Raw genomic sequence first — 11745 nt, 5'->3', positions numbered from 1 at the left:
GAGAGGGAATTCAGCAACTTCCATCATAACCTGAAGGTCAGTGCTTGTTTTCAATGTAGTATTAACGACAGTGACCAGAACCAAAACACAAACCGCTTCTGACAAACCCAACTTAGTGAAAATTAAACATTAAACCAAGAAAACACACAGACATAATGGGCTGAGCTTTTCACTCTGTTTATATTTACTGTTAACAGTTTCAGCAATTACACACCTGGATATAATGCTCGTTTTAATATTTCTGATACTTGGAGGAGATGTTTCTAGATTGTGTTTTGTGAACTGCTGCATAAATTGTAAATTACATCGAAATAATGGTCTATTTGAAGTGAATATTGAGCGGCAGTACTGAACAGAGAGTGAGTGCAGTTTTTGTGCGAGTGTCTGTCACTGTGATACAGCAGTGGGTCACTGTGCTGAGCACAGCGACATCCTCATACAAAAACCTCATGGAAAGAGATTGCTCAAATTGGTGATCAGTGCCACAGCAGGAGTTTCAAAGTAAACGAGGCTTCAGTGAAATAATGTGTGGAAGTAATATTAGTTTGTGAAAAGGTATAAAAATCTTCCCATAAAATCTATATTTACCGATATGCTAAATCTACACAGAGAGTTTAAAAGCATTCCGATCCCCTTTATAAATACAATGACCAGGACAAGCTGAAATATCTCAGTCACTCGCTCGTGGATGAGGCAGAATCAGATTTTTGAGACAGCAGTGTAATTAAACAGTTAGCAGTCGGGCACAGTATTTGTCATGCTGTGTCTCACTGTGATAACTGGGGTGGCACAGCAGTTACTGTCAATACAAAAACCCTCAGCACTAATTGACCGAGACTGGGGCAGTGCTCTGTTTTCCAATCCAGCATTATTTACGGTGCTGTATTATTTATGTCCCAGCACTACACAAATAGCGAGAATTAATATGGGAAATTTATGATAACTATTTGATTATCAGTTGGTGTTTTCAATAACTTGATCATGTGATCCTCTATGAAATATAAAACATTAAGGTTATTTATGTAGAGCGAACGGTATCCACCAGTACAATAATAATTTCATGAAAATGCAGTGATTTGCTTTCCCTCTGGCTTGTGAATTTTTAAAATACTGATGGATTTCTGTCTATTTTGTGCAGAGATGGTTATTGTATGACCCAGCCTAGAGAATGTGACACTGTGACGCCATGGACTACTGGGGACAAGGGACCATGGTGACGGTGACTGCAGGTAAGAACCATGCATTTATTTAGTCAGTGTTTTATTTGAGTTTTTGTTTTATACTTTTTCTCGATTTTATTAATTCATTCGTTCAATGTAATGTGGTTTGGTGGATTCTGTGCTGAAAATCTTTACAATGTTTCATGTGATCCTGCTTAAAATGGGGGTTATAGAATTCTACTGTTAATTGACAAAAGGTGATACTGAGTGATTCAGTCTCTTGTTGTGATTTGGTGTGTATCTGCTGAGGACATTGTGTGGCTGGGTTACTTTAAATGCCTTCCTTTTGTTAAGCAGTTCGGCGTTTCTTCAATGTTTAATCTCGGTGACATCTAGTGGCTGCGAGTTGCACCATCTACTGCACAAGTGTTTGAAATCTAACCCAATATTAACAAAATATGTTAAAGTTTCTGCTTTAATGTTGCGAACATGTTCCGCTTAATCATAATCTGATTTTGCCATGTCATTGTTGTGCTTATTTTAATTATTAGTTGCTTTGGTGATGGTCAGATTGGCTGGATTTTAAATTGAGATTTTCTGCCAATGTGAAATTTGATTCTGTTGCAACTGTTTGTAGAATTGAGCTGCTTCTGCATGAACCGGGGTTCAGTCCCTCAGTGCTGCGTGTTTCTGGTGAGGAGGTTGTCTGTCTGGGTGACTTTGAATAAGTAAAATTTGTGAAATGGTTCGGAGATTCTGCATTGTTTACACTCGGTGACACTAAGCTGTTACACACTTTGTGATTGAATACAAACAGTCTGCGGGTTTTAAAGTACTTGACGCGTGCCTGCAGACAGAAATCAGGCAGGCTTTATTGTATTTGTATTTTTTTAAATCGGAGCTGATAAGTGCAGGTTAAACCAAACCACGGTTTATGCCACTCGTCCAAAACATAGTTTGCCACTGCATTCACAATTTGGGATACATGCCATGTTTAACCTCGGTGGCATCTGACGGCTGCAGCTTTTCCCCACCTAATATTTTAATATGTTTGAAATCTGTTTGAAATATGACCCAATATGAATAGAATGTGGTAAAATTTCAATATTAATTTGTTGGACATATTCCACCTCCTCGCAATGCTATTGCTCTTATTCCAAATTTCTGTTCAGTTCAATCATTCATATATTTGGTGACGAGCTGGGTTGCCGGATTGAATATTGAGATTTCCTTGCAATCATATTTTTGATTTTGTTGAATGGATAATTGAGTTGCGTGCCCGTGAAACGGATTCATTCCCTCATTGATGTGTTTTGGTGTGTTTCTGTTGAGGAGGTTCTGTTGTTGGGTCACTAAGAATGTTTAAAATGTGTGAAATGTTTTGGTGTTTCTGCATTGTTTAAACTCGGTGGCACTGAGCGGTTACACGTTTTCTGGTTAAATGCAAATAATCTATGAGTTTGAAAATCCTTGTAGGGAGAAAATAAGCAGGTTGTGAAAGAAATAAAATAAAGGTATTACAGCATTTTTATAAATTTTAACTAACTCTCAGAAATTAAAATAAATCATGTCTTACAACGCTCAATCGGACACTAAGTAGTTGCTGCAAAAACAAACTTCTCATTAACAAGTTTGATAGTAAAATTAATATAAATCAAACTGTTATTAATCGGTAACATAACTACATATTCACAAAAGATTATTTTCTATTCATATCATTTCGCATTAATCGGCTTTAATAGTTCTGCTGTGCTTTGCACACAATTAACATGACCAAAAAAAGTTTCTCGGCTGGAAATATTTTGTGATAATTCCAGAAACTATTTCAATGATAACATGCTGTTTCCGCAGCAGCGTTCAGTTCAACAAGATACTTTGCATTAATTGTTATATCCCCGATGAAGTTCGCATTCACTTAAATCTGAGTTTTGGAGAATAATTGGCAATAAAACGCTATTTGGCAATTTTTGTGCCCGATTATTACATTGTTTCTGTGCAGGCGCAGCATTCCTTCCAAGTAATTTGTAGTTGGATGCAGAGGTAATTAATCACTAATCTCATCTCAAAATTTGTGAATGGTTTGGTGTTTCTCAATTGTTTCTGTATTGTTTCAACTCGGTGATCCTGAGCGGTTGCACTTTTTCCAGCTAAATGAAAAAAACAAACTGCGTTTAAACATCCTTGTCAGGATAAAACAAACTGGTATCGGAAAAAATAAAACAAATATATATTTGAGCAATTTATTCATGTTAACTGATGCTTGCAGATTAAAGTAAATCATGAATTACAATTCTTACTGTGTCACTGTATCTCTGTTAGGGACATTACACTACCCTGGATCGGTTATATCTGATGTGCTCATTTTCAGAAAAAAATATATTTTTTTGCCTAATTTTCGAGATTTGAGATAGACAGGGAGAAATAGTTAAAAGTCGAAGGGAATTGTGAAACGAATATCAGTTTAATTTAAAAGAAGTTATTGATTTTTGTTGTAGTTTGAAAATTGATCAATTAGAATCCCGCAGTTTAAATAAATGTGACAGAGTGAACACAGTTTTCTGACAGGTGGAATTCGCTAACACTAAACAATTGTTCATATAATGGTGTTTGAATTGTCGTAAGGTTGTCAACAGAAACTGGCTAGAGATTTACAATTTAATACTTGAAATTCAAATAATTAATTTTTTATAATATTATAATATTTTTATATTTGTAATATTTGCTCTGCATTTACTAATAACATCCTGTCTCCCATTACTGCTGAACATAGAATAGAATTATTGGATGAATAAATGACAGAATAGAAGAATTGATTCTATTTGAGCATGATGTTTAATTAGTATTAAATATTATACTGAAGAAAAAGTCTCGACTTATTTTGTGCATCATGTTTCAGTGTTGCAGAGGATTTGAATCAATTGTCCTCATTGTGTTTTTCATTGTTTAATTCAGAACTTCTTAATTTAAACAATATGTTCAGTAATTAAATTATATGGATGGTCCAAATTATTAAATCTAGGAAGCAGCTTCATTGACCTCAAACTGCCAGGCCGTTACAGTGTATACAAATTCAGAAACATGCATTCTTAACACGTTTGCAGGTTACAATAAGGCATTTGGAGTAAAAGTGGAAATGAAAAAAACATGACAATGTTATTCGATTTAAGCAAATGAATTACAGATGTCTGAATCTTTCCATTCAGTAATTTGAAGTTTATTGTTTAAGATTTAATTGGAACCTAATTACTTCACAATGTTCGAGGCAGGGAAAGTTTTGAATGATTGAAAACTGATTTTATTACGGAGTATAAATCAGCTAACAGGAAAAGTAACCGGCAATTAACAAAACAAAATATAATATTGGTGCTAATTAATTCAAAACAAAATATCTTGAATAATGCACGGGCGTGCAAAGTATCATCCGTTTCAGAGAATGTTTAATTGTATCGAAAATGAATTCAGAAACAAAACCTTTCTTTCATCAGCTATACTTAGCTCGATAAGGTGTTTTACCTCGAATAATTTGTTGACTACATTTAATTAAGAAATTAGATCGAATCAGGTAATGATTTTCAATGTAAATGTTTCTTGTTTTATTTAATCCTTACTGTGTCACTGTATCTCTGTCGGGGACATTGAACTGTCCTGAATCTGTTATTTTTGATTCCTAATTTTCAGCGAAATTACATTTTTACATAGTTTTCGAGAAGTGAGACAGACAGAGAGACATAATTAAAAATCGACAGGAGTTTTGAAATGAATATCAGTTTTATTTAAAAGAGGTTATTGATTTTCTGTTGTAAATTGATCATTGATCAATTAGAATCAAACAGTTTGAATTAAATTGACAGATTGATCATACCTACCTGCTGGAAAATCGATTGTTGCACCGTTTGTGCATCTGTTCTGTTTCTGCGGGCGTGGTCACCGTGTTGGGGCCAGGAAACTGCCTGACTGGTTGTAAATCTTCTGGTTCCTTCTGCTGTATTTCAGGGAGTGAAATTTGATTTATTTCTTCAATAAACTTGTATCTGTGAGTAATGTGACAGTTTGACTTGATGTTTGGCTCGGCGTCTCAGAAATGAGATCCCTAAAGCACACTGTGACCATCAGAGAGAGCAGAAACTTCAGATTGTAGAGGGAGATTTGGATGATATTTAACCAGTGATGAACCGGCCTTGGGAATGTTCGATGAGCAAATGCAAAGTGAGATTTACTATATTATGCTCCGTAGTAAAGCAGTCCATGACCTGTTTGGTATGACAGTTGAAGGGTCAAATTCATTTGCATCTTATTTTTAATCTTCTAAAGCCATTTTAGAGTCATTTGCTCGGCCAGAATTTTTAATCATCAATAATTGTTCCTTGAGAAAGTGTTGGTATGAAGCATCCTTGAATAACTGCAATCCATATGCTGCAGGCATCCGCCGTGCTGTTAGGCGGAAGTTCCAGGATTTTGAGCCAGAAGGAACTGAGGTATTGTTCCAAGTCAGGATGGCGTGTGTCTTGGAGGGGAGCTTGCAGGTGGTAGTCTTCATATGTGGCTGCTGCCCTTATCCTGTTAGGATATAAAGGCAACGGGTTTGGACAGTGTTTACTATGGAGCCTTGGTGAGTTGCTGCAGTGCATCTTGTATATAATACACACTGCTGTCACTGCTTGTTAGTGATGGAGAGAGAGAATAGGGTGAATGAGGGAGCGGATAATCCTGTGGGTGGCTTTGCCCTGGATTGTGTCAAATTTCTTGAGTTTTTACAGGTTTCCCTCATTGAGGAAAGAGGAAATTATTCAATTGCGACTAATTGCGAAAGATTTAAATGTTTTTCCAACCCTTGGCCCGCGCTCCGTATTGTGCTCACTTGTCACTCCCACTTACTGTGTGAATGGGTGAGTATGTGTGGAGTGAGTGTGCTTTTCCAGACTGAATCAGCCAAATAGAGACTTATACACATCACACACTCTCACACACATAAATACTCTCATATTCTCTCACACATGCACACACACACACATACATACTCACACTTACTTTCTCTCTCATACGGTCTCTCTTACACACCCATACACATTCTCTCTCTCACGTTACACATACACTCTCTCAATACAAATACATACATCGTCTCGCTCTCTCCATCAATCTCTCACATCCCCATACACAAAAGCGCTCACATCCCCACACACCCACCCATTCTCTCTTATACACAGACACACACTCTCACATAAGCACAGTCTCACACTCTCGCACACGCACTCTCACATGGACTCTCTCTCTTCCACTCTCTGTCACACACGCTCAAGCTGTCTCACATTTCTTCACACGCTTTCTCACAATTCCTCTTGCACACGACTCTCTCTCACACACACACACGCACATATTTATTTTTCCCTTGCGCACACTATCTCACACCTCTACATTCTTGCTCTCACACACTGGTTCTCTCACAATCACTCTCTCACAAACATAGAACATGCACACACTCTAACACACACTCTTACACACAGACACGGTCTCTCACATAAGCACAGTCTCACGCACACATTCGCTCTCTCACACACACACATGCACTATGCCTCTCACATTCCCTCTTCCGTACACTCTCACTTAATCTCACACACATTCCCATGCTCTCTCTCTCTCATACGGACACTTGCACACGCATTCTCTCACACAGGTACATATTTCTCCCTCTTTCACACGCTCAATCCGTTACACATTATCTCACACACGCACAATCTTGCTCTCAAACACTGTCTCTCACAAACACCCTCCCTTTCACACGCACACAATCTCGCACACAGTCTCTCCTTCTCTTACACACGAACACACATGTATATCCAATGTATCTCTCTTTAAACACTCCACCTATCACAGACATGTTCTCTCAACAGTCATTTCTCACACACACTCACGCATCCATTCTGTCTAAGTTTCACACTTTTTCTCGCTCACACACACTCTCCCCGCCCCTCCACACACACACACACACACACACACACACACACACACACACAAATACACTCAAACACCCCACATTGCTTCTATCTCCCACACACATTGTACACATCTTTCGCACTCACACGCCATCCCATGCACAGTTTCACACACTGATGAACATATTATTTTGCTTTCCAATAGGCACTCCCTCTCACACACACTGTCTTTCACATGAACACAACACTCTCCCACACACATAACCTCCCTCTCAGGCACACACACTCTCTTTCACAGACATCGTGTATCTCAAATAGACACACTCCCTTTCACATCAACATACACACAATCACACACAGAAGTACTCTTTCACACAGACTCCCCACACACACTCTCCCCGCCCCTCCACACACATACATTATCAAGAAGAGACACACTGTCACACACAAAGAATAACTCTTCAAACACACATTCTGTCTCTCACACACACACATTATCTCACACATCCTTTCTCTCACGCACACTCTCTCCTCTTGCACGCACAGCCCACTGTCTCACACACGTGCAAACGCATTCTATCATTCACAGGCATCCTCACACACACATTCTCTCTCTCTCTCTCTCTCTCTCTCTCTACCTCTCTCTCTCTCTCTATCTCTCTCTCTCTCTATCTATCTATCTCTATCTCTCTCTCTCCCTTTCTCTCTCTCTCTCACACACACACACTCTCTTTCTCTCTGTCTCTCACACACACTTTCAATCTCACAGACGTCAGAGTGTCTGTCCTTGACACCATAGAGTAGAATCATAGGATGCTGCAGTGCAGAAGGAGGCCATTCAGCCCATCGAGTCTGCACCAACAGCAAACCCACCAACGCCCTATCCCCATAACCACATGTATTTACCGGAACTAGTCCCCCTGACACTAAGGGGCAATTTAGCACGGCCAATCCACCGACCCCACACATCTTTGGACTGTGGGAGGAAACAGGAGCACACGAAGGAAACCCAAACAGACACGGGGGAACTTGCAAACTCCACACAGACAGTGACCCAAGTCGCGAATCCAACTCTGAGGCAGCAGCGCTAATAAGTGTGCCACCGTGCCACCGCCAATCTCACGCACTCAACCTCAGAAACTCACTGATCCTCATTCACCCTGAGTCACTCACCCTCACACCCTCACACCCTCACACACTCAAAATCACTCACACACATTCGCTCTCTCACTTTCACCCATCCTCACTCACTCACCCTCATTCACTCTCACTCACTCACCCTACTTACCCACCCTCACTTATCCAGTCTCACTCACTCTCACTCACCCTCACTCACCCCACTTACGCACCTTCACTCATCCAGTCTCAGTCTCTCTCACTCACACTCACTCACTCTCCCCACTTACCGACCCTCACTCACCCAGACGCACCCCCACACACTCAAGCTCAATCGCCCTCTCTCTCTCACGTACGCCACCTGACCCATTCAAACTCACTGAGACTCACGCACCTACATTCACTCACACACCCTCACATATTCACCATCACTCAAGGTCACCCACCCTAACTCACAGATCCTCAATCACTCATCCTCACTCAAACACCTTCACTCACTCACCCTCACTCATCCACCCATCCGCATTTATTCTCCCTCACACACTCTCACACCACCCTCAATAACACACCCTGACTCACTCACTCTCTCACCCTCACTTACTAAGTCACATTCACTCCTCACCCTCATTCACTCACTCTCACTCACCCACCTTCACTAACCTTCACGCATCCTCACTCGCTCACCCTCATTCATTCATTCTCTCTTACCGACACTCACTCAACCACCTTCACTCACACATTCAGCCACCTTCACTCATCCACCCTCTCTCACACACCCTCATTTACTCACGCTCTCTCACCCTCACCCACACTTACTCACTCACACTCAATCACTCACCCTCACTTACCCACCTTCCATCACTCACACACCATCACTCATCCACTTTCACTCCTTCAATCACTCACCCTCACGCACTCACATTCTCTCACTCACACTCGCTAAACCTGTGTGTGGAGGTCTGCGATGAGAGAGAAGAAAGATCTCAAGCAGCAGTTTGGTGTTCAAATGTGGGAGCTGCCCTGCGAATGTGGAGAGCTGGGGGGAATCCCTGGGGGCTCAGGGCCAAGGACAATGGGAAAGAGCCGGGGAGAACAGGAGGCGTGGTAAAGGGCAGAGAGCTGGGGCGGGCGGGGGGGGGGGGGGGGGGAGGGCACAGAGTCTGGGGAAAGGGCCGAGAGCCGGGGGAAAGGGCAGAGAGCCAGGAGAAAGGGCAGAGAGCCAGGAGAAATGGGAAAGAGCGCCAATGGAAAGGGCAGGGAGCCAGGTGAAAGGGCAGAGAAACAGGAGAAAAGGCAGCGAGATGGAGGAAATGGCAGGGAGATCAGGGAAAGAGGAGAGAGCCAGGATAAAGGGCAGGGAGGCCGGGGAAAGGACAGAGAGCCGACGAAAAGTGCAAAAGAGCCCTGGGGAAAGGGCAGAGAGTCAGGGGGAAAGACAGAGAGTCAGGGGGGAAGGGCAGAGAGCCGGGGGAAAGGACAGAGAGCCAGGGGAAAGGGGAAAGAGAATAGTGAGCAGGGACAGAGGGCAGAGAGCCGGGGGAAAGGGTAGGGTGCTGAGGGAAAGGGCAGAGAGCCGGGGGAGAGGGCACAGAGCTGGAGGGAAGTGTCGAGAGCCAGGTGGAAGTGTAGAGAGCCGGGTGAAAGGGGAAAGGAGCCACAGGGAATGGCAGAGAGCCAGGGGAAAGGGGAAGGAGAATAGTGAGCAGGGACACCGGGCAGAGAGCCGTGGGAAAGGGTAGGGTGCTGAGGGAAAGGGCAGAGAGCCGGGGGAGAGGGCACAGAGCTGGAGGGAAGTGTCGAGAGCCAGGTGGAAGTGTAGAGAGCCGGGTGAAAGGGGAAAGGAGCCACAGGGAATGGCAGAGAGCCAGGGGAAAGGGCAGAGAGCCAGGGAAAATGGGCAGAGAGTGGGTGATCGACGGGCGGAGTGAGGAGGTGCAAAATAGAGCTAGCACCACAACCAGTTCATCTGCAATCTCAGTGAACTATGGAGGAGACTTCAGGGTCCGAATGGTCAACTCTTGCTATTAATGTACGACCCTTAAATTAGTCAATGTTGCAATTATTTGAATTTGTAATCACATTTCCAGTTTCCTGGTCATTCAGTAAGTATTCATTCCGAAGGTATTTCTGAACGAAAGTCACTAATCTTCGTTTTGTGGAGTGAGAGTTGGAGAGAGGAAGGGGCTTCAGTCAGTTTGAACACAGGCAATATCCAAAAATTACAATGTGGAGATGCCGGCGTTAGGTTGGGGTGGGCACAGTAAGGAGTCTCACAACACCAGGTTAAAGTACAACAGGATTATTTGGAATTGCGAACTTTTGGAGCTCTTTCATCAGGTGAGTGGCTGATATGAATGAAGAGACAACTTCTTCATCACAACGTGCTGTTGTTTGAGAAATAGGTAGTGCCTGAAATAATGGAGAAAGTCTTTACTCTTCTCTGTTAATCCAATGAATGGTATGTCATTACGATGACCTCAAAATGTTTTTGTCTTTCCAATCTGATAGAGGTGGTGACAGTGATGTGAGTTTCTCCAAAAATGGCGATTCCCAACTGATAGGAGTAACAGCAGCTCAAAGGTGTGCGTAGGTTTTAATCGGGAAATATTAACTTAAGTTCATAATTCTAGTCAAATCGTGACGTTGAAACATAGAAAATAGAAGCAGGAGGAGGCCATTCGGCCCTTTGACCCTGCTCCACCATTCACTTTGATCATGGCTCAATAATATCCTGACCCCGCCTACTACCCATATCCACTGATCCCTTTAGCCCCAAGAGCTATACCTAATATAGAAACATACTTGTATAAATATGTTTGATTAATTAATAAACGCAGGTAATAGTCTAACTTGTTTAATCGACTATTCTTTCCCAGCGACACCGTCTCCGCCCACTCTCTACAGCCTCGTCTCTTCCTGTCAGCAACACAACTCCGCTGGCTCCATCACCTACGGCTGTTTGGCGATGGACTACTCTCCAGATGTCTCCAAACTGACCTGGAAGAAAAATGGGCAGCTGATCGACACTGGATTTAAGAATTATCCATCAGTGAGAAACGCAAAGGGAACCTACACCTTGAGCAGCCAGTTAACCATCACCCAGTCAGAGGGAGAGTGCAGCAAAATCAAGTGTGAGGTTCGACACAGCGACTCAGTCAAGAGCATTGGAATGCAATGTAAGTGTTGTGGAACCTGGGCAAGACAGGAACGCTCTGATTGAACTGTATAAGGCTTTAGTTATAACTGATATGTAGCACTCTGAAAAATTGAATTATGCAAAATCCAGGTAAGTGCCTCCTGACTGAAAAGTTGCTCAGAACCAAAGAACAACAGAAATGTTACTGTACAGAATGAGGCCATTTGGCCCATCATGTCTGTGCTGGCCAAAAGGGAGAACAAATAAACGAGCCTGACAAAGTAAGCCTATTTTCCAGCCCTTGCTCCGTAGCATTGCAGCTTAAAGCACTTGAGATGCAGACCCAGATGCCTTTTAAGTGACCATGCTCCCTGGTAATTGAGCCCTCCACTTGGGGAATGAA

General features: G+C 42.3%; 1 pseudogene; it reads left to right on the top strand.

Moving 5' to 3' along the window:
• The first annotated feature begins 912 nt into the window (after positions 1 to 912).
• Positions 913 to 11382, top strand: LOC144486580 (Ig heavy chain C region, secreted form pseudogene; annotated as a pseudogene).
• Positions 11383 to 11745: the final 363 nt, after the last annotated feature.

Source organism: Mustelus asterias, unplaced genomic scaffold (genome assembly GCF_964213995.1).
Source record: "Mustelus asterias unplaced genomic scaffold, sMusAst1.hap1.1 HAP1_SCAFFOLD_402, whole genome shotgun sequence".
In the NCBI taxonomy this organism is placed as follows: domain Eukaryota; kingdom Metazoa; phylum Chordata; class Chondrichthyes; order Carcharhiniformes; family Triakidae; genus Mustelus; species Mustelus asterias.
This window is presented reverse-complemented; position numbering and strand designations above follow the sequence as displayed.